Source organism: Oryctolagus cuniculus, chromosome X, assembly GCF_051225735.1.
Source record: "Oryctolagus cuniculus isolate XC-2025 breed Fujian yellow rabbit chromosome X, ASM5122573v1, whole genome shotgun sequence".
NCBI lineage: Eukaryota > Metazoa > Chordata > Mammalia > Lagomorpha > Leporidae > Oryctolagus > Oryctolagus cuniculus.
In genome coordinates, this window is record NC_142888.1 from 62,004,038 (window position 1) to 62,029,258 (window position 25,221).

Here is a 25,221-nt window from a genome sequence, read left to right on the forward strand (position 1 = left end):
GGCAATGACTATTAGCATACAGGGCATCTAAATTATATCTTTTTTCATTTTTATAATGAGATGGGTTGAAGTTAGGAGATGTCTCTACATTTTGAAAATGTTTGAAATTTGAAAAATTGAGACATGTATATGGTGCATATTTATGGGTCCCATGTGATATTTTGATACATGTATACATTTTGCAGTGCCCAATCAGGATAAATATATTTATCTCTTCAAATATTTAACATTTGTTTATGGTGAAAAAATTCAATATCCTATCTTCTAGATTTTTAACAATTTTTATGGAGGTATACAGTATATTCACTGCTATCAAAATATAACTTAGTACTCATTAATCAAACTTTTTCCATCTCCTCTTCCCGCCTTCCATCCCCAGTTCCTGGTAATCCTCATTTTATTTTTAATTTCTGTAAGATGACCTTTCTGGGGGACTCCACATGGGTGAAATTACATGATATTTCTCTTTCTGACCTTGCATTCATTCACTTAACATAATGGCCTCTAGTTCCATTCATGCTGTTGCAAATGATAAGATTTTATCCTGTTTATGGCTGAGTAATGTTCCATTGTTATAGGTATCTCATTTTCTTTAGGCTTTTTCTATTTCTTGGCTATTGTGAATAGTGCTGCAATGAATATGGGAGTGCAGATGTCTCCTCAACAGACTGACATCACTTTCTTGGGAAATATATCCAGGTTTGGGGTTGACAGATCATACGGTAGTTCTATTTTTAGTTTTTTTTTTTTTTTTTTTTGAGGAAATTCCATACCGTTTTCCATAATGGCTATAGTAATTCACATTTCTATCAGCAGTGTGCAAGTATTCCCTTTCCTATACATTCTCTTCAACACTTGGTGTCTTGTGCCTTTTTGATAATAGCTATTCTAACAAGAGTGAGTTGATAAATTATGTTGGTTTTGATTTACATTTCTCTGATGATTGGTGATGTTCAGCATCTTCTTTCACATGTCTGTTGCCCTTTTATGCTCATTCCTTTGAGAATGTCTGTTTAGATCTACTGTCCATTTTTAAATTGGATTACTTGAGGGTTTTTTTTTTTTCTATTGAGTTGTATGAGTTCCTTATCTATTCTGAACATTAACCCTTTGCCCAATGTATAATTTGCAAACACCTTCTCCCATTCTGTAGTTTGTCTCTTCACTCTACCAATTGTTTACCTTGCTGTATAGAAGCTCTTTAGTCTGACTGAAATACCATTAGTCTATTTTTGCTCTTATTACCTATGATTTTGGGGTATCTTCTAGAAGCTCCTTGCCCATTCCAAGGTCCTGAAGAGTTTCTGTTAGGTTTTCTTCCAATAGTTTCAAAGTTTCAGGCTTCTCATTTAAACCTTTAATCCACTTTAAGGTAATTTTCATGCATAATCAGAGATAGAGGTCTAGTTTCATTCTTCTACATGCAGATATCAAATTTTCCCAGCACTATTTATGAAAAAGATTGTCTTTTTCCCATGTATGCTCTTAGAACCTTTGTCAAAAATCAGTTGGCTCTAGATACATAGGTTTACTTTTAGCATCTCTGTTCTGTATCATTGGTCTATGGATCTATATGCAAACACCATGAAATTTTAGTTATTGTAGCTTTGCAACATATTTTAAAGTCAGCTTTGTTCATCTTGCTTAAGATTGTAGCAGCTATTCCAGGTCTTTTATGGGTCCATAAAATTTTAGTAGTGTTTTTTTCTAATTCTGTGAAAAATATCATTCATATTTTGATAGGGATTACATTGAATATGTAAATTGTTATGAGTAGTATTTACATTTTTAGTAAAATTAATTCTGTCTTAGCAAATAATTACATGTGAAATGAGACAGAGCAGCACAGAGACTGCCATATGTTGTCATGGTGAATTTGTCATTAACTTCATTTTAATACTGACAAATGATGGCAAATTAAATGAAATTTCACAATGTCTATTTCAATAGCAAAGAGCTGTTGGAACACTGAAAGACCAGCTGAACATAAATTGTTAAACATATAAACTGTCCAAGGATTTTCCTAGCATTTAGTTTTTAATAGGTTGACCCTTATTAATCATGAATCTTGTGACAAAATGGCAATATATAAGGGATGAGATAATCATAACGTTAACCACAGTTTAAAATCATTTTTTTTTATTTTTAATTTTTGCCAGGCAGAGTTAGACAGTGAGAGAGAGAGAGACAGAGAGAGAGTTATAGACAGTGAAAGAGAGACAGAGACAAAGGTCTTCCTTCCGTTGGTTCACTCCCCTAATGGCTGCTACAGCCTGCGCTGTGCCGATCTGAAGCCAGCAGCTGGGTACTTCCTCCTGGTCTCCCATACGGGTGCAGGGCCCTAGTACTTGGGCCATCCTCCACTGCCCTCCCGGGCCACAGCAGAGAGCTGGACTGGAAGAGGAGCAACCAGGAGTAGTACCCGGTGCCCCAACCAGAACTAAAACCTGGGGTGCTGCCGCCGTGGGCGGAGGACTAGCCAAGTGAACCATGGCACTTGCCTAAAATCATTTTTTTAAAAAAATATTTATTTATTTATTTATTTGAAAAGCAAAGTTACAGAGAGAGAGGCAAAAGCAGAAAGAGTGAAGTCTGCTATCTGTTGGTCCACCCCCTAAATTGCTGCAATAGCCAGAGCTGGGCCAGACAGGAACTTATTCTCGTCTCCCACATGGGTGCAGGAGCCCTAGCATTTGGGCCATCTTCCACTGCTTTTCCCAGGCACATTAGTAGGAAACTGGCTCAGAAGTGGTGCAGCAAGGACTCGAACCAGCACCCATATGGGATGCCAGCACTCCAGCCAGTGGCTTAATCTGCTCCGTCAAAGAGTCAACCCCTTAAATCACTTTAATCACTGATGCTTATGGCGATAAAAACTTAAAAAATTTAAATCATTAAATTTAGTGTCCATTCCTATCCACAACAACTGTGCTATCTATATCTATGCATTTTTATTACAATAAGGACATTGCTGAGAAAGAAATCATGATATCATCCAACTCCAAATGGCTACAAAAAAACATAAAATACCTAGAGATAAATTTACCCAAAGGATTTTCTAGGAACTGGGAATCCCTTATTTTAACTGATTGCCATATTCTTGGAGAAAACTTACACTTTATTCTTTATTAATTATCATTTATTGACATAATTTTAATGTAATATCCTATATTTTCTCAAAGGGATATTCTACTCAATCCGAGCTGCAGTATTACTAAAAAAAAAAAGTAAAACAAATATAAGAAATAATGAACTTGAATTGAAAGATATCTAAAAAGTGTATTGAAAAAAATTTACTGTAATATCTTTGCAGAGCCACCGGCGCCACAGCTCAATAGGCTAATCCTCCACCTGCGGCACCAGCACCCTGGGTTCTAGTCCCGGTTGGGGCGCCAGATTCTGTCCTGGTTGCCCCTCTTCCAGGTCAGCTCTCTGCTATGGCCCGGGAGTGCAGTGGAGGATGGCCCAAGTCCTTGGGCCCTGTACCCCATGGGAGACCAGGACAAGCACCTGGCTCCTGCCGGATCAGCACCGTGCACCGGCCGCAGCGCCCGGCCGCAGCGGCCATTGAAGGGTGAACCAATGGCAAAAGGAAGACCTTTCTCCCTGTCTCTCTCTCTCGCTGTCCACTCTGCCTGTCAAAAAAAATATATCTTTACATAGCCAAGAAAATCAATTTAACTTTATTAAATATCAAGATACATTCAATTTTGATACATGATACTAGTATTGTTCCACATACACACACACACACACACACACACAATATATCTGGCAACAGGTTTGTCATACAGTATATTTTGTGAGGTTTTATTTAATTTACCCTGCTACCCTTAATATGACATAAATGTTGAAATCGTAGCTGTAGACAAAGGAATGATATCAAGTTGGCATAAATAACAAGAAAAACAGTAAAGTGCATTTTCTCCCATGATGCTATTCAGAGGAAAGCCAACATGGTGACTGAAGTGCTCGCCTTTTATTAGTAACTCAGACTTTAGTGGATTAAACTTAGTAGCTAAGTATTTCAAAACTGATGGCTCCTGAAGAAAAAAGATCAGTTTACAGAACTTTCCTAGCAATATTACAACTTAATTCAATTACTAGTAGGATTTAGGGAGGCAAGTCATCTGTCGGGTCTGGAAAACTGAAGCAATACAGTTATTACTACAAATTCAAATAAACTCAGCACTAAGCTGGCAGGTGAAGAAGTTCTAGTGTGTGAATCCTCCAAATTAGAAGAATTCTGTAGAGAAATAACGCATTTAATATTCAGACACTTCCCTCTCTACAATGAGGTTTACAAAATTATTTTGTCCCAAATCATTTAAAGATTTCTATAAACACATTTCTAAACATTATTAAAAATTCTTTCTACCAAGTGATTTGCATGATCAAAATACATTTACACTCCAAACTGTTTGAACAAAAGCTATAGAGAAAATGAAATTGAACAGCACAAACTCACTGAGACTTTTCTTTTGTTTTGACAACTAAAATCATTAGCATGCACTCAGTGTGCAGCATGGATGACAAATACCTTTTTTTGCAAAATAAAATGATATGTATGTTGTAAATTAAACATAAAGTTTTCTCTTTGAAGTGGGAATGAATATTCACCCACAAAACAACAGCTCCCCTTACCACGTTGTGTTCCCACGTTGGTGTTGAGATTGTTATCTAAGTGACAGTGGCATTGTAAAATGAATGGTTGAAATAGCTGTGACTCTGCACTAATCCCCAACATAATATATGATCTTGGACATTTCACTTTATTGTTGTGGGCTACAATTTACTCAATGCTAAATTGCATATAACTTCTATGTTTAAAGTTCTAAGATTATCACTATTTATGTATTCCTTATTTCATTCATTCAGCAAATATTTATTGCAGGCATCATATAAGTAACTCAAGTTATAATTCTGACCAAAATAAACACAATCCTTTCCTTCACTGTTGTTATAATCTAGTGGGAAAGCACAATTAAGGAAATTAAATATAATGACAGAGGCTGATAGGAACAAGATTTCCATTTCTGTAGGGACTGGAAAACTGAAGTAATATGGTTTTCAAAATAAATTCAGATAAATCTCAGTATTAAATTGAAAGATGAGGAAGTTCTAGTGATTTCATTATCCAAAGTAGAAGAATGCTATAGCAAAATAATATATTTAATATTCAGACCCTTACCATCCCTCATCCAGAAGAGGGTATAATGAAGAAATTGATGTACTAGAAAAAGTCGGGGGACACAGTATACTTTTTTGAGTTAGTGACCATGAGTCATGATCTGAAGAATGCATGGGAGGTAACTAGGCTGGCAGAATATGCAGTGTGCTTGTAATTGTGTCCAAGATAGAAAGCTTAGAACAGCCTTTGCAGAAAACATACACACAGATACACAATGCATTAGAGAAAGTAAAAGGTGCATGGATTGGGGATTTCCTTTATAGTGCTAAACAAAGGTATTATACCTCTCTGGCATATTTTAGCACATGTGTTTTGTTTTAGAATTTCAATTTGCATCAACTCTAATTTGTCTTGAAATCTGACTAGCTCATCTGCAGAGATTTTTTTCATTGTTCACTATATTTCAAAACAAAGAAGAATAGAAGGAGGGAAGGAGGGCAGGAGGGAGAAAAGGAGGGAGGGAGACCAATATGTTATGTAAAATAGCATATTAGAAATAATTCATTGTGGTCCCATGTTGAACAAAATGAGAGCAACATCTTCAACCTGAAGTCTAAATATCTTCAATATCAGATCTGAAACAGCAGATATAATGTAAGACCTTTGAGATATATAATTAATTAAGAGGCTAAGTTGAGAAACTTAGAGCCATTTGTGGTCATCATATTTAGAGAGCAATAAGACAGTGGATTTATGTCTTTGCCATGGATAAGATTAAATGTGGAAAAATTTCAGAGGTATCCACTCAAGACTGCACTTTTATTATTCTCAAAACACAGGGTTTAATCCACTTTTTAATACTGAAGGATAGATTCCTTATCAGTTCTATGGCAAAAGCCTAGAGAAAATATTTATGTTATATAAATACATTCATAAGAAATGATTTGTAAAGCATTTAGTGTTATTGGCAAATAGCAATGTTTAACAATGAGATATTTGGGCACAATTATTTAACCCAATTGAGAGAAAAATTATCAGGCATAAATTATCATTCCCAAGCATTTTCATTACTACAAACTTATTTGATAAAAGGAATAACAGAAGATACCACAAAGGAAATGTTTAGAGTACTTCTGATATATTGAGAATGATCTACAAAATTTAAATATTAATTTCAAGTTACAATTACCATTGATTTAAAAGCAACCTGATGAATTCCCTGAGGTGGAGTTTAGCCAGATTTCATGTGTAATACACGATTTCTCTCACAAGTGTGCCATGGTAAGTGTATAAAACAAATTTACATAACTCAAACTCTTATAGTCTAGCAAATAATTATATACTGAATTTCAGTGTTCATCCATTTATTCCTTAATGAAGTAAGTCAACAAATACTTACTATCTATTATATGCCAGATACCATATCTTTTCCTTGGTGTTTCTCATAATTCCAAGAATAAAAGTGAGCACAAAATAACAACTCTATAAAATCATCTACATTGACAGCCAAAATGTATTACACCATTGACCAACTGCAGAACTTCAGAAAATGTGATCTTCAGAATCACATTATTTTAGATATTTTAGAACTCAAATTTGATTGTTTGATGATATATTAAATTATTCATGTATGGCTTGCCAATCTAGAGTGATAATGCCAGTGGGAGATTTCACTTATGTATTTATTTTTAAATTATTTTTCCTTTGTTCCACAACTAAAACCTAAATATGAGCATTAAAAACTGGCAGGAAATTCTGAGAGCACATATTTGTCTTCACAGGTCACAATATATATCCATGGGAGAGTGTTATCAAAAGAATTTTTAAAAGACAAAGTCACAGAATTTAGCTATGTATATGGGCATTCTATGAGTGTTCATCCAGTAGGAAGGAAATGAATGGCAGGCTAATTACTAAGATGATAGTTTGAAAGTCAGAAATAAAACAAAAGACCAACAGTGAACTAAAAGAGATACAGAGTACAAACAAAAGTACAACAAAGCAAATAAAAACAGAATCCTGATAGAACACATGACTTTTTCCAAATGGAAAAGTTTTGAAGAAGATGAATTAGACATACCATATTTGTAGGGATGTGAGCTACACGAAGACATAGACTTTCATCTTCTTTACCCTTGTTTCCCAGGGTTTTCAAGAGTGTCTGCATATAGTCACTGGTTGATAATATTTGTTGAGTGAAAGAAAAGAGAAAAGAAGACAGTAATGAAAGACATACATATGCTGAGATACAGTTTTCAAGTAAAATGGATCCACCATATATTTTTTTAAATGTCAATCATAATTTTCACATGAATAAGACCTTCCCTCTTAAAATTATGGACCTAATTGTCATGAACGCATGCTGCTGGATCAGAATCTAAACTCCAAACACAGAGCAACAAACTGCTTTTATTAAATGTTTCTCATACAATCATTACTAAATCATCTCCCTCTCTTTTCCTTCATGCCCTTTAATCCAAATCCCATTTAAACACAACTGTTTTATCAAGTCTCATTTTCCATCAGAACAATCAATACCTCATCAATCTTCTTTACTGTCCTTTTGTTATCATTGTTAACAGATAATTAGATTTTTATTCTAAAATATTGCTTATTGTAGCTTATTCTTTTTTGTTTCTGTACTCACTTTGGACACATGCGGGCATTTGAATTATTACACTACAGAGACATTAAAAATGGGTATATGGAGATGACATTGTGAGTCGCTATTAACTGTATCCTTCCCTTTATTGCTATCGATCTCTGTATGTAGCTAAGTATAGCTCACATCATACAAAGTTCATGCCAAGAGCTATTTTGTATGATATCCTACATGATGCATGAACTAAGGCTGTCTTCATTCCCTCACAACATATTTCTGAAGTTATTCTTGCTGCATAAGTTAGAAATTTTCCTAACTTTTAAGTGTTCAAAGTCTGAAACTTTGTCACTCTAAAACCTTGCATTATATGGAATGGAAATTCATTGGATAGGGAGTGAACTGGGACATATGTGAGAGTGCCATGGTAAGCCCATGTGACATTTAAGCATTCGCAGGATTGTGGAGTAAGTCAGATTTATCTCTGTTGTATTTCTGTTTCATTTTTTTCCTTCACTTCAAATCACTTTGAGTCTCCCAGAAGGCAACCAGTAGATAAATCCTGCACATTATTTTGTGATGGGGCTAGATGTCATTCCTTATTGTAGGACTGTATATTATTCTCAAAATTGGCCTGTATTCGAGACTTCCTCCTATAAGGGGAAAAAACATTGTTGATAAAAATCATGATTTTTCATGACATGATATATATCCATTCTTTTTTTATCACTTGACAAAATAGTTTCTGCATAGCACATGCAACTCTCCTAAGCTAAATAACACTGATGTTTTGAAAATATCTAGGTTTCTAGTATTATAAATGGTCCACACACAATATAGAAGAGAAAAGTAAGATAAAATTTTTAACATATGATAGTATGTTGTAACTTTGTACTGTTAGGGTGTGAATAATAGATGATGCTTTATCAGTATATTAAATGAAGTTTTAGACAAATCAAAAATAAAGATCAAGGATGGGCATCGGTCATAGCAATTAAGTTGCCATTTGGGATGTCCACATAGCATATTAGAGTGCCGAGATTTGAACCCTGGCTCTGCTCCCAATTCAGCTTCCTGCTAATGTGAAGCTTGAGAGGCAACAGGTGATAGCTCAAGTTGTTGAAGTCCCATCACTCATGTTGGGGACCCCGATTGAATTTCTAGTTCCTGAACTCAGCCTGGCCCAACCCCAGCTGTTGTGGGAGTTTGTGGAGTGAACCAGTTGATGGGAATGCCCCCCCCCTTTCTATGTGTGTGTGTGTGTGTGTGTGTGTGTGTGTATGTCTGTGTCTGTGTGTGTGCGCTTTAAAAATATAAAACTTTTTTTTAAATGTTATTTTTGTAATAGCTTAACTGAAATATAGTTAACATGACAAGCAATTTACTTATCTAGATTGTTGTGCATTTTTGTGAAATAGATTTAATACATTCACAGAGTGAGGCAATCATCAATACAATCTCTTTTTTTAAAGATTTATTAATTTATTCAAAAGGCAGAGCTACAGGGAAGCAGAGGCGGGGCGGGGGGGTCTTCTATCCACTAGTTCACTCCCCAGATGGCCACAATGGTGAGAGCTGAGGATCCAAAGCCAGGAGCCAGGACTTGGGCTATCTTCTACTGCTTTCCCAGGCCACAGTAGAGAGTTGAATCGGAAGTGGAGCAGCCGGGTCTTGAACCTGGCACCTATATGGGATACCAGCACTGCAGGCAGCGGCTTTACCTGCTATGCCACAGCTCCGGCCCCAGTACAATCATAATATTTTCAATTTCTGCAAGATACACCCTAATCCCTTTTGCAGTCACCCTCTATTCCCTCCTATCCACTAGCACTGGGCAACTTCTTGTCTAACTTCTGCCTCTATCATTTCATTATTCTGAATATTCCATACAAACCAAGTCATATAATATGGTATTTTCCTTACTTTCATTTTTATAGACTACATTGCAAGTGTTTGGAAATAGATTTGAAATGTGCATGTTGATCTTGTGCCCCGCATTCTTGCTAAAATAATTTATTAGATCCAATAGTTTACAGTGAGTTCTTTAGAGTTTCCCATATGCAGGATTATGACATCTAGATGTAGACATAGGGGCGAGCACAATGGTACAGCAGGTTTAGTGGCTGCTTTTGATGCTGGCATCCATATCAGAGCACCTGTTTTAAGTCCAGGCTGCTCAGTTTCTGATACAGGTCCTGGTTAATGTGTCTTGAAGGGCAACAGAGGATGATTCAAGTACTTGTGCTCTAGCAACCCACATGGGAGACCCAGATAGAGTTCCAAGCTCCTGGCTTTGGCCTGGCCCAGCCCAGGCTGCTTTAACCATTTGGAAAGAACCAGAGGATGAAAGATCTCTTTCTCCCTTTGTCACTCACTCTCTCTCTGTCACTCTGCCTTTCAAATAATTAAAATAAATCACATGTTCACACACACACACACACACACACACACACACATATAGAAGAGAGAAAGAGAGAGAATTACTCTTTTCTTTCAAATTTGGATCTGTTTTTCTTGCCTAATTGCCTTGGCTAGATCCTTCAATAAATTTTACAAATATCAAGAGTGGATATAGTGGATATTTTTATTTTTTTTCCTGATTTCAGTGGGCTAATACACTATCTTTTACCATTAAATATGATGTTACCATTAAGTATGATCCTTCCCTGTGGAGTACTTTTGCATTTATAGTCTGCAATACATATTGACATATAGTTCTCTCTCTCATATCTTGTGTGTGTATATATGTTTGTGTGTGTTTGGTTATCAGGGTAAAAATTCCACTCATTCACTGAGTGGGATTTTGAGGTGTCTCTTATTAGGTTCAGAAAATACTACTTTCCATTTCAAACTTTGTTGGATGATTTTATTATGAAGGAATATTATTTTTTTCAAATATTTTTCATCTACTGAGATTATTGTTCTATAAAGTATATGTGTCTTAGATCATTTTTAAATATTAAAATATCCTTATAATCCTGAGATAAATCCTACTTAGTAATGATGTCTAATCCTTTTTATATATTATTAGTTTTCGTTTGCTAGTATTTTGCTGAGAATCTTTTAAAAATTTACTTACAGATAGAGAGGGAGAGAGAAAGGGAAAGAAAGAGAAGAAAGAAGAGAAAGAGAAACAGAAAGAAATAGAGAAAGAGATATAGAGAGAGGCAAAATGCTCCCATTTGCTGGTTTATTCTCGAAATACCACAATAGCCAGAGATGGATCAGGCCAAAGCCAGGAGCTGGGAACTTAGTCTAGGTCTGCCACCTGGGTGGCAGGAACACAATTACTTGAGTCTTCACTACTACCTCCCAGGTTCCACATTAGCTGGAAGCTGGAGTTAGGAACTAGAGCTGGGACTGGAACCTAGGTAGTCTGATGTTGGACATGCATCTTGACCACTAGACCAAATATCTGCCTTTGTTGAGGACTTTTGCATTCATATTCCATAGTAGACATTAATCTGTAGCTCTCTCTCTGTTTTAAGATTATCTCCATTTTTTGAGGCCCTGTTAAATTTTCTTGATTAACTTTCTCCCTATTCCTTAGATGGCTTAATTTCTATCAGCTTATGTTCAACTCCATGGACTTTTTCCTTGTGGTTAACCTGATGTTTTCAAATAATTCTCTAAAATTATGATGACCTATTTTGAATTGATACCAACCTAATTCTAATTTCATACAAAATCCTTACTCTTATATAGCTCTGGCCTTCCTATTATGTTACAAATGTCATAAACTGTATCTTTATACATTAAGTGCCTATTAACATAGATGTATAATTGTTTTTATCTTGAAATCATCCTTTAAAAATAAAGTGTAATTTAAAAATGCAATGATAACAACACTGGTTTTTGTATCTACTATTTTATTAAGTTTACTGGAGATTTTTATATCTTCATATGGTTACATGCTACGGTCTAATGTTTCTTCATTTCCAGCCTCAAAATCTCCCTCTAGTAGTTCTACAGGTCAGGGCTGGTAGCAGGTTATTTTCCTTATTTATGTTTTTTATTCGAATGAGTCACACTCTTTTGTTTCTTTTAATATCTCTTTTTTGTTTGCTTGCTTTGTTTGCTTAGAAAACTAGACATTTTAGATAGTGTATTTGAGCAACTCTGGATAACCGATCCCCCAAGAGATTGCTGTTGTTCTTTTGTTTTTGGAGACTGGCTGGCTGAATTACTGGAGACTATTATTCCTGCATCTAATATGAAGCTTCTGACATTACTCCTCAAAAGGCTCTGACCTGGGCAAGAGCACAGTCACCTTGGAATGACAATAGTTTTCACGGAGTTCTCTTTGTCTCTTTCAGCATCAACCCCAAACATTAAGCTCCATTTATTATTGACGGATTGCTCTATTGTTTTTAACAATACCCTCGGGAATAAATTGCTCCACAGTTTGATGGAATAGTTTTGGAGATCAATCTCAGACGTTTGTTCAGACTCCAAAAGAGCTCTTTTTAGCTCTTGCTTTGCCTGGTTCTTCCCTGCAGGGGCAGAATATCAGCATTTTTTCTTCTTCCTCAGCTATGTGCTGATAAGAATAAAATTCCAGACCAGTGCTTCACAGAAGTTGAGACTTATGTTTTCCACTTGGAATTTCGTTTTCTATTGAAGTTTCTCCATATAGCTGAGGGAGGAGAGAAATTCTGGATCTGACCTCACTTTGGAAAGTAACTCTCAACTGGAGCATGACTTCCCTCACAATGCGCTGGCATAGGGAGGGAGGCTATTGGTCATTGGCACAACCTCCCACTGTTTCTACTAAGCTTTAGTGTATTTTCTTCTTAAAAAAAAAAACCTTCATTTATTTTGATTTTTGGGAGGTAAAGAAAAAGATGAAAGACACATAGAGACCTTCATTTAATGTTTCACTCTCTAAACATCCACAACAGCTGGGGCTGAGCCAGGCCTAAATCAGGAGCCCAGAATTCCATCTGGGTCTCCCACATGGGTGGCAGGGACCAAAACATTGAGCCATCATCTGGTGCCTCTCAGGATGTGCATTAACAGGAAGCTGGATTGGAACTGGAGTAGCCAAACTTGAACCAACCACTCCAGTATATGATAGTGTCCCAGGCAACAACTTAAACCACTGTGCCAAACTCCAGCCTATGGTATATTTTCTTGTAGAAATGCTTTTTCCTTTACTGTATACCCTTAGTAAAATTTTCAGATGCTTTAATGGCAAGATATCTTGAATAATTTTCAGCAATTATGATATCATCCTGCCTTATTAATAATTTCAATATTAATAATCCTGTGGGTTCTTGCCATTTATTCAGAGCAGAATTCTGAATATCGGCTCAAACAGACCAGACAACACAGTGAGTTTTTTAAAGGATTCGATTCAGTGAGAGAAATGTACAAGAAAGTGAGGGCTTTAATTAGGGGAGAAAGAAGTTTAGAGGCTAAGTTGGGTCCATACCAAGCAGAGAGCAAGCCAGTTGCCACGTGGAGCAAGCATGCAGTCAGGAACGCAGAGGCAGAGTGGGCATCATAAGGCCTCACGTCTGGAGGTGCGGTGCAACGAGGGTGCAACAAGGGTGCACAACCAAAAAAGGGAGGGTCCCACCATGCTTCAGGCCTTTTGTACCCCTAAAGGGGAGTGGTTATGTAATCTGACTGGCTGGTGGACGTCAGGTGAGGTCAGGTAGGGGCATGAGATCACACAGGAGGCATGGTCTCCAGCTTTCAAATCCAATCAATTTTATCCTATCTGCCTGGCAGCCTGCATCAATTATGTTTGTTCTCTTCTCCCATCCCTGGAAGTAGGCTCACTGAGATTTTCAAGGCTGAAACTACAACTTTTAAATTCTTAAACTTATTTCAATTATCATAAATTTGATCTTGGCATATGTTTATTATTGAATTTTATATATGACAGAATTTTGATGAAAAAATGGAAATATTTTTAAAGTTTGTAAACTATCTCAAACTTACAGAAAACTTGTGACTATAGTACAAATGTTTTTTTCCCAAATCATTTGATATTAGGTCACCATTCTGATATTCTATCATCTCTTTTATTTTGCTAACTTCAAAAAGATTTCAATAAAAATAAAATATATTCATCTAAATCATGAAATCAACATTGATACTTACTCCTCAGACCCCAAATTTCTACAACTGTCCCAATACCTTCTTTCAGAGCAAAAGGTAGCATTCAGAAGCTCAAACTGCATTTATTTCTCATGTTTGTTTAGGTTCTCTGAGCTTGGTAGATCTGTTTTTTTTTATTTGTTTTATTTTATGAGTGATGTTTTGCATGAATACACGTAGGAATGTTATGGAATGTGCATCAGTCTGAGGTTTTACTAGATTCAAGTCATGCATCTTTGACAGTTTTATTAGTTTTATACTCTCACAATAAATTAACACAAAAAGTGAATTAAAACAATACATATTTTTTCCCCAATTTCCATGGATTAGAATTTTTGGCAATACTTTACTGTTCAGCAACTTCTCAAGTTGAAATCACAGTTTCAGTCAAGGCTGTGATCTTATTTTAAGCTTATATTTCTCTTCCAAGTGCACTGATTTTTAACCCAATTCATTTCTTTGTGGTTGTAGGTCTCTAAATTCCTAGAGCCTGCCTGTCATGAATTGTCAAACAAATCTCTACCTAACATGGCTTTTTCAAAGGCATCAGGAAATCAAGTGTTGTTGCTTTTGGTCTCATATCTAGATCCATTTTTAAAAGTGTGTAAGTTGTGGCCGAAGTTGTGACTTTGCAACACAAGCATCTTGTATTGGAATACAGGATTGAGTCCTGGCTGCCCCTCTTCTGATCCACGTTCCTGTTAGTGCACCTGAAAATGCAATGGAGGATGACCCAAGTACTTGGGCCCTGTCACCCATTTGGGAGACATGGAAGGAGTTCCATGCTCCTGGCTTCAGCCTGGCCCAGATCTATTTCTTGTGGCCATTTGGGGAATAAACCAATATATAGAAGATTTCTCTCTCTATCCCTCCTTCTCTCTCTGCTGCTCTTCCTTTCAAATGAATAAATATTTCTTTTAAAAAATATGTAGATCCTCTGGGCTACCATAAGAAAATATTACAGATTAACTGGCTTAAGCAACAGAAATTTTTTTCTCACAGCCCTGGAAGCTAAAAGTCCAATGGGAAGTGTTTTCAAGTTTAAAAAAAATAAAAAGAAAATATTGAGATACTGAGGCTGTGTGGGAGAACTCAGGATGTTGCTGGGACTTTGGGCAGTCACTGTGGGAGGCTCCACATGATCAGGGCTCCCTGGTTGCATGTTGAGAGACATTGCTGGGGAATCTGAGCTTACACTGAGGAAGACACAGATCCTTTATGTGGTCCTTGTGGCAGATCAGACGAATGATATACCCACTGGGGTTAGCGCCCAGCAACCGGTCTCCTTTGAGGAGAGGAGCTCAGCTGAGTCTATGTCAACAGACAACAAAAAAAAAAACCGCCCCTCTGATAAAAAAAAGGGGGGGGGGGAGATTTACCTCACCCAACCTGGGTGTGTCACCTCAGACATGCCCTTTACCCTGGAGCACTGAATAGAGTTCCTTGGCCACAACCAGCACACCCCTCTACGTATTCCCTGAAAGCAGACACTCCACTAATCCAATCAGACACAGTCCAAAGATAAAAGCTGCCACAGCAAAATAAATAAATAAATAAATAAACCAACAAGTATCTCCACAAATGCCAAATAACAAACACACCAATTCAAGAAGCCAGAATAAGGAAGACAACATGACACCCACTTCAATACTAGATTGTGAAGATGATGAGACTGAAGAAATGCCAGAAACAGAATTCAAAAATTGATATTGGGATTACTTAGAAGTAAGCAGAAGCAAATGCACGAACTAATGAAATCCATAGATGATATGAAAGAAAATTTCTCCCATGAAATTGAGATCTTAAAGAGAAATTAAATGAAATATTGGAAATGAAGAATTCAATAGACAAATAAAAAATGCAGTAGAAAGCCTTAACAGCAGAATCAGTGAAGCAGAAGAATCTATCTTAGAAGACAAAGCACAGGAAATTAAACAGTCAGAACAAACAAATGAAGAAGAAATTAGAAAACTAAAAAACATTATTGGTAATCCACAAGACATTATCAAATGACCCAACATACAGCTTCTAGGAGTTCCTGAAGGCTCACCTCCCCAGTTAAAAGACACAGACTGGCTGAATGGATTAAAAAGCAAAACCCATATATTTGCTGCCTAGAAGAAACACATCTCACCAACAAAGATACATGCAGACTAAAAGTGAAAGGATGGAAAAAAATATTCCACGCTATCAGAAATGAAAAAAGAGCTGGTGTAGCCATCCTGATATCAGACAAAATAGACTTTAACACAAAAACTGTTAAAAGAAACAAAGAAGGGCACTATGTAATGACTAAGGGATGAATTCAACAAGAAGATATAACTATTATAAATGTATATCAACCAGACAGAAAATTAGCAAGTGAACAGCAGAGCAGAGTTAATTGAAACTACAGACCAAATGGACCTAACAGATATCTACAGAGCTTTTCATCCTACAGTTGCAGAATACACATTCTTCTCAGAAGTGGACAGAACTTTCTCTAGGATTGACCACATGCTAGGCCATAAAGCAAGTCTCAGCAATGCAAAAAAATCAAAATTATTCCATGCATCTTCAACCATAATGCAATGAAGCTGGAAATCAGCAACTCAGGAATATCTAGAACATATGCAAACACATGGAGACTGAAAAACATGTTCCTGAATGAACAATGGATCACAGAAGAAGTCAAAAGAGAAATAAAAAAATTCTGGAAACAAATGAAAATGACAATACAATATATCAAAACTTATGAGATATAGCAAAAACAGTGTTAAGAGGAAATTTTAAAGCAATTGCTGCCTACATCAATAAATTGGAAAGGCACCAAATAAATGAGCTATCAATGCATCTCAAAGATCTAGAAAAACAATAGCAAACCAAACCCAAAATAGTATGAGAAAACAAATAATTAAAATTAGAGAAGAAATCAACAAAATTGAAAAAAATATAAAAAGATCAGCAAAACAAAGAGCTGTTTTTAAAAAAATAAACAAAATTGACACATCATTGGCCCAAATAACCAATAAAATGTGAGATAAGACCCAAATCAATAAAATTAATGATGAAAAAGGAAATGTAAGAACAGACATCACAGAAATAAAATAAATCATCAGAAATTGCTACAAAGATCTGTATGCCAACAAACTGGGAAAGCTAGAAGAAATGGATAGACTCCTGGACACATACAACCTACCTAAACTGAGCCATGAAGACATAAAATACCTAAATAGACCCACTTCCATGACGTAAATTGAATCAATAATAAAGACCCTCCCAACAAAGAAAAGCCCGGGACTGGATGGATTCACTGCTAAATTCTATCAGACATTTAAAAAAGAAATAACTCCATTTCTTCTCAAGTTACTCAAAATAATTGCTATGTCATGGGAAAGCAGTGGAGGATGGCCCTAGTCTTCAGGCCCCTGCACCCGCATGGGAAACCTGGAGGAATCTCCTAGCTCCTGGCTTCAGATTGGCACATCTCCAGCCATTGCGGCCATTTGTGGAGTGAACAAACAGATGGAAGACCTCTCTCTTTCTCTCCATCTCTTCCTTTCAAATAAATAAATAAATAAATCTAAAAAAAGACATACTATGAGACAGTTATAACCAAAATACCCTGATACTTTTTGAAAAACAGAAGGACAGACTAATGAATAGAATTGCCAGAAATCAATCCAAGCATCTAAAACCAACTTATATTTGAACAAGGAGCCAAAACCAATCCCTGGAGCAAGGACAGTGTCTTTAACAAATGGTGCTGAAAAAGCTGGATTTGCACATGCAGAAATATGAAGCAGAACCCCCACCTTACACCTTACATAAAAATCCATTCAAAATGGATTAAAGAGCAGTGTGGAGACAGATGATATCAGCTGAAACCTAGGGACTTGGTGGCGTTTGAATTCTTCATGTGTAATCATACTGCCAAACAAAAACTATTTCATCATTTATTGTAAATAACACTTTCCCCCATACCTACCATAAAGTTTCTCTGATGTATTGTCTTCCAGTTGCATTAAAAATTACTGAGTTGTATCAATTGAAGAAAAGCACCAAGTGGTATTGTGTGCACTGTGTCTCCATATGCAGATGCTGACCAGTAAAAATCATTTTACTTTAAAAAATGGATTAAAGACCTAAATCTGTGACTAGATACCATCAAATTATTAGATAACATTGGGAAAACCCTAGAAGATATTGGCACAGGCAAAGAGTTCTTAGAAAAGATCCAAGAGGCACAGGCAGTCAAAGCCAAAATTAAGAAGTGGGATTACATCAAATTGAGAAGCTTCTGTACTGTCAAAGAAAACACTTAGGAAAGTGAAGAAGCAACCAACAGAAAGGAAGAAATTATCTGTAAACCATGCAACTGATGAAGGATTTAATAACAAGGATATATAGAGATCAAGAAACTCCACAACAACAAAACAACCCAATTAAGAAATAGGCCTAGGACTTAAACATACATTTTTCAAAAGAGGAAATCCAAATGGCTAACAGATGCATGAAAAAATGCTCATTATCACTAGCCATCAGGGAAATGCAAATCAAAACCACAATGTTTCACCTTACCCTGGTTAGAATGGCTTCCCTAAAGAAATCAACAAACAACACATGCTGGCAAGGATGTGGGGAAAAAAGTACCCTGATCCATTGTAGGTGGGAATGTAAACTGATAAAACCACTATGGAAGACAATTTGGAGATATCTCAAAAATCTGAATACAAACTTACCATATGACCCAGCCATCTCAGTCCTGGGAATTTACACAAGGGAAATGAAATCAGCAAATGAAAGTGTTATCTGAACCCTCAGTTTATTGCAGCTCAATTCACAATAGCTAAGAAATTGAATCAACCTAAATGCCCATCAGCTGAAGATTGGATAAAGAAATTATGGGATATGTACTCTATGAAATATTATACAGTGATAAAAAATGAAATCGTCATTTGCAACAGAATGGATGCACTTGGAAAACATCATACTTTTGAAATAAGCCAGTCCCAAAGGGACAAAAACCATATGTTCTTCCTGATCTGTGATAACTAAAAGAGCACCTAACAGGCAATCTGTAGAAGTGAAATTGACACTTTGAGAAGCAAGGACTTGACTGTTGAGAAACATTTTTTTTTTCTCTTCTTCAAACTATTTGTTGAACTCTTTGCTTAACATAATCTATGTGTGTAAAGTAAATTGAAAATAGATCTCAGTAAAAAATAAGAGTGGGAATAAGAGAAAGAGGAGGAAGTTTGTAACTGTAAAGCCATATAGTTCTGCATACATTCCCATGGACTTGCTTCTAAGGGTACAGCTTAAAAACTTGCCATGGGACCCCAAATCCCACTAAGATGGGTGGTAAAAATACCATCTTAAGTGTTAAAGTGATCATATAGATTGAAATAAGTGTTAAAGGGATCATATAAATAAGAACAAGTGTCTGGTAATAATAATAAATATTCCTAAAGTTGTACTTATGAAGTTTGTACTCTTTAAATAAAAGTTTTATTTGGGGAAAAAAGAAAAAGAAAATGAACAGTTTCCATATACCCCTCTGTAATCTAAATCTAATCAGGGGAGTAACAAGCTATCATATTCTCAGGTCCTAGCCACATCAAATAGGATATTCAAGGGAGTCTTTGGGGGTCGTGGTGGACTTCTAACTACCACAAAAGAAATACTCCAAAAGTGATGCTGTGACTTGTCAGTAGATGTCAAATTATGGCAACATATTGAAAATCATGAGTAATAAATGGAGTACCTCCAAATTTACACTCTAATAAAGCAGTCATCATCTCTGTTTCCTCTTTCCCACACCTCCAAGTCTGTTTTTAAGAAAGCAACTGAACTCCAATTCTTTTTAATATGTTTACTCATTTGATCACTCTCCTGATACATAAACATTCATTCATCACTACTGTCACCTCTTTGTGCAGACATGCTCCACAAGTTACTCAGGCTCCAACATCCTATATTCACCTACTGTCTCACTTATTGGTTGTCCTACTGATCTTGCTCTGGATTTGACACCAAGTATCACATCACCCAAATGTATGACCGTCTATATTCTAAATCTTGACAGTAGCATTCTAAATCTGCTTAAATTCCGACTCCCTCAGCTGGCTGCATAGTCCCTCATCAAAGCACACACATTCACACACTCACATCCCCTACACTTATTACTGTGCTACATTAAATTTTAATAAGGAATCTATCTCATATTTTAAAATAATAATCAGTTGATCAGTTTGATCAGTTTTCTTTTTGTAGTCACAACAATGTTTTTGCTTAAATATATGTATTTCACTTATCCAAACTGCTGTGTGTGTAACAAATGAGAACAAGTAGTGGATTATACAAATAATGATCTGAGCATACTGATCTTATTTTGATTCTATGGGGAAATCTTATGGGGTAATAGGGAATAAAATCCTGAACTTTCTGAGAGACAGTATTTCAAATGCTAAATCTAACACATTCCTTTGGGTAAACTATTTTTAGAATCTTTTTGCTTATTCATAGACGAGGATGATACTACTTATCAATAGTACTACTGTGAAAGTGAAATGGGATAACTTATATAATGTCTCTGGCATACTGAATAGTAGCATTTCTAGAAGACTGAAGCTCTAGTGATGTCTAAGACCATGGAAAAAGGATGGATTGTAATTCCAGCAATTGGTAGTCAAAGTGTGGGGAAGAACTTTGAAGCTGTCACTTACAAAAGACTTGAATGTACTCATTTGTGTTGCCATTACAGCCTTAGCAAGCATTAAAATTTACTCTCTTTATTCTGTATGCACCTTATAGTCTAAGCTCCTTGAACAAGCGTGTTTAATGAAAAGGCATAATGTGAATGAGATAAGCATTCATGTACTTCTATCTTATCCTTACTCTTGATTCCCACCTTATTTGATTTGCCATACACATATCTAGCCACTAGATAATATGCAGTTTCTTAACAGATATGTCCAAGACATGACAAATTTGCTTTCAATTGAACAGAAATAAAGTTGAGATTTTTGAGAGGAATTATTTCTTCTAGGAATGAAGGGAAAACTACAAACGCATGAATTTAAAAATATCAGTTCTATGAGTACAAAAATTATTTTACATGTATATTGGTTAACTTGTCAAAATATATGATCATTTTTTCCATCAGTTCTGTCTGGAGGGGTGCTAAATAAAAGAACTCATACCTAAGTCAATATATGCTTCATTTGGCAACTTTGTCAGCACTGATGAAAGTTGAATACCTGACTCAGGATCTATTTATCAGTTTTATTCAGAATATGAGGCCCTATAGTAACACCTCCAGCTCCAAGCTGTCCTGTTTCTTCTCTGTACTTCTCAATGTCTTCAATTCCAGAGTCTTCCCCTAAACCTTGGCCATACAGTACCCAAATTAGATATAATATCTTTGTTATACTTACATAAGTTTGTAAGACTATATTCTTCTGAGACACCAACTTTAACCTATCTACATTGGCTCAAGCATTTCCCACTTATAGTCAGTAGATATTTTATTCACTTTTCACATAGATAGGGATAGGCAACAGAGTTCTAAGGTACTGAATGTGTTAGTCCTCTATAAACTAGGGAGTGCTCTCCAAATGTAAAGGATTCTTATTAAAATTTAAAAGACTTATCCCTGAGAAAGGATTGTTTACTTCTTTTTAAAAATATTTGTTTATTTGAAAGGCAGAGTGACATAGAGAGTGGGAGAGGAGAGAGGAGACACAGTGAGAGCTCTACCATTCAATGGTTCACTCCCCAAATGGCTTTAAAGGCCAGGGCTGGGCCCGGCTGAAGCCAGGAGCCTAGAAATCCACCTAGGCCTCCCATGTGTACGGCAGGGGCCCAAGCACTTGGATCATCTTCTGATGCTTTCCCAGGTCATAAATGCAGTAAATAGGACCTGAACTGGTGCTCCTCTGGGATGCCACCATTGTAGCTGGCAGCTTAACCTGCTGCAACACAATGCCAGCCCTTAACTCATTGCTTTCTGTTTCTAACAATAACCAACTTTCTTATTTTTAGCAATATACATTTTTATGAGAAAATAATTTATCATTGAATTAACTGTTCCAGCTATTTCTGAGTCTAGTTTTCATGATTTTCTTATTTTTTTATGCCACAATACACCTGATTTCTGAGGACATCAGAATCAATCTGACCACTGCTAATGTGACTATTTTCATTTATGGGAAGGAATTTTCTTTTCCTCCCTAGAAGAAGCAAAGTGGTTATTTTTCCAAAGGAAACTTTTATTAAGACTTGAGCAAATCAACAAGTGTTAATGAAACAATAACAAACCCAGCAATGCAAAAAGAGATATGGGAGCTTTTGTTAACTGAGCACGTTTTTATTTCTGATTTAACTAATTCCAGATTGACAGCAAGCCCAACTTTTGCGGGTATTTATTCCTTGTATTTTGTCTTAATTCTTTTCAGATAGTTTCAAACTAAAGATACCAAGCTTTTATTTTAATGTCTGGAGGAAATCTCAACCATCTTAAAATTGATACTTTAATTTTTCACCCATTTGGCCATAGGTGTCATAGTCCATTTGGAGTACTTTAACAATATACCACAGACTGAGTAGCTTTTAAGGAAAAGAAATTTACTGCTTATAGTTCAGAAAGCTATAAAAATCTAAGATTTAGGTCCTGTTTGGGTGAGGACTTGCTCTCTGTTTCATAGATAATACCTTCTGGGTCCTTACATGGCAGAAAGCGTTTACAAGCTTTTTTGGGCTTCTTTTATAGGAGCATTAGCCCCAAACATGAAGGATTGCTCTGCATGATCAAAACACATCTCAGAGGCATTTCTTGTTAAATGCTATCATTCTAAGATTTAGGATTTTAATATATACATTTTTCAGGAACACATACATTCAGACCATAGCCTTCTGATCCTGGCTACCGAAAATTCATGTATTTGTAACATGTAAAATAGAGTCAATTTATTCTGATAGTCCTCCAAATTTTAACTCTTCCCAAATTTTCCTCAAAAGTCCAAATTCCAGTCTCATCTGAATATCATCTCAGATAGCGTGAGACTCAGAGGGGTACTACTATTTTGAGTCAAATTGCTCTCCAGCTGTGAACCTGTGAAAACAAGCATTAAGCTCAGTTCATCAACACCATAATTAGATAAATACCATAATTGTATTAGTACCATTAACTTGCAACATATGGGATTTAAATTGCTACATAAGTTCAGTAGCCAAATCTTATTCAAACTATACCACTAAATAAAACATAGCAATTGATACTTGACAAACAACAGAAAGTTATTTCTCATAGTCCTGGGGTCTGCAAATTTCAAGATCAATGTGCTAACAAATTTCTGTGTGGTAAAGGTCTGTATCTTTCATATAAGGACTTGTTATGACTTGCATATAGTTTATCCCCCCAAAACTCATATTGAGGCTTGAATCTTTGACAATGTTGGGAGGTAGGGCCTAATGAGAGGTATTTGGGTCATGGGAACAGAGCTCCTATGAATATATAATGCACTCTTGCAAGACAGAATGAATGCTCATGCTTGTAGGAGTGTGAGAACAGGTTGTTATAAATCACCCAGCTGCCTGTGACTGCCTCTCTTCTTGCATGTACCTGCTTGTCCTTCTAGTTTCTACCAAGAGTAAAAGCTGCATGAAGCGCTCATATCAGAATCCCAGCAGATGCTCGCATGCTCTTAGACTTCTAGAATCATGATTCAAATAAATCTTTTTTCTTTAGCAATTATCCAGTCTCAGTTATTCTGTGTTAGCAATAGAAAACATGCCAAGACAGCATGTCTTCTCATTGTACTTTCATGTACTACAAGGGCTAGCTAATTCTCTTTAATGAGAGCACGAATCCCAGTCAGGATAACTCTACCCACATGGTCTAGGTAAGACCTCACTTCCTAATATCATTATGTCAGTGACTGGGATAACAAAATATGAATTTTAGCGTGGGGTGATATACCAATTCATTTTGATATATTACTTTGATGATGCCCAGGAATACTAATGGATCTTTTAAAAAGATTTATTTATTTATTTATTTGAAAGAGTGACAGAGAGACAGAGAGAGAGAAAGAGATAGAGACAGAGATGGGGAGGGAGAGAGAGAGAGAGAGAGCTATCTTCCATCTGTTAGTTCACTCCCCAGATGGCCACAATGACAGAGGCTAGACCAGGCTGAAGCCAGAAGCCAGGATATCCAGCTGGGTCTCCCATGTGGGTGGCAGGGCCCCAAGAACTCAGGCCATCATCCACTGCTTTCTCAGGCACATTAGTAGGAAGCTGGATCATAAGCGGAGCAGCAGAACTTGAACTAGAATGCCAATATCAGATGCTAACTTACCAAGTGGTAGATCATCCCCCTGTGCTATAATGCCAGTCCAACACGGGGGATCAATCCTATCTATCCAGTTCAAAAATTTTCCCCTATAACTGTAGGTCCTGACTGAGAGACATATCTCTTAGATGAACACAGAAAAACAGCACAAAGAACTTCTGAAGAAAAATGTTCTCAACCTCAATTAAAGTGTAAGTGCCTATTTAGTCATGAAAGGGAGACTTAAGTCACATATGACTGTCCTGATTTCACATTTTCAATGTAAGGATGGAGAAAATGAAATAGTAATGACTGGGTGAATATATATTAAATTAAAATAATTATTCACCATTGCACTTGTTTAATTTAGGTACCACAGATTGTCTTGACAGTCATTTAGCTAATCATTATGTTGTTCAGCCAAACACTGTGGCCAGGGGGTGCAGGATAGAGAAAAGAGTGAACATAACTGAAGTTTCCTATGTCCACGAAACCTGTATTGTAGTGGTAGAAGACAAATAATAAGAGAGTAGTCAGGGGTCATAATTGTGGCACATTAGGTTAAGCCACTGCCTGCAATGCCAGCATCCCATATGGGCACCAGTTCAAGTCCTGGCTGCTCTATTTCAAATCCAGTTCTTTGTTAATGCACCTGGGAAAGCAGACCCTGCCACCCACATGGGAGACTATGAATATCAAATAAATAAAACTTTTCAAAAAATTAAAAAGAATAGTCAAAGTCACCTTCTTACTTAGTTATACCTTGCAAAGACAGGCAATAATTGAAGGAAAGAAGGATTATTTTAGAAAGGGTGGTCAGAGAAGCCTCTTATAGAAAGTAACATTTAAACAAGAGGCTGAGTGGTGAGAAGAAATATATGATGGAATTATCTGGGGGGAGCACCACTTCAGAAAGGAGAATAGAAAGTGCAAAATCTCTGATGCAGAAATAAGCTTGGAGAGTTCATGAAAAACCAATAGAAAGACTGTGTAGTGGGAGGAACAAGAACGAGAGCTTGAAAATAAAATTGGAGACACAGATAATGGACAGATGTGAGGCCACATTTG

The 25,221-nt window shown here is 36.4% G+C and overlaps 1 pseudogene; it reads right to left on the minus strand.

Annotated features, from left to right (window-relative positions):
* LOC100355081 (ribosome production factor 1 pseudogene) overlaps positions 1 to 25,221 on the minus strand; it is a 161,695-nt pseudogene that overhangs the window by 135,428 nt on the left and 1,046 nt on the right.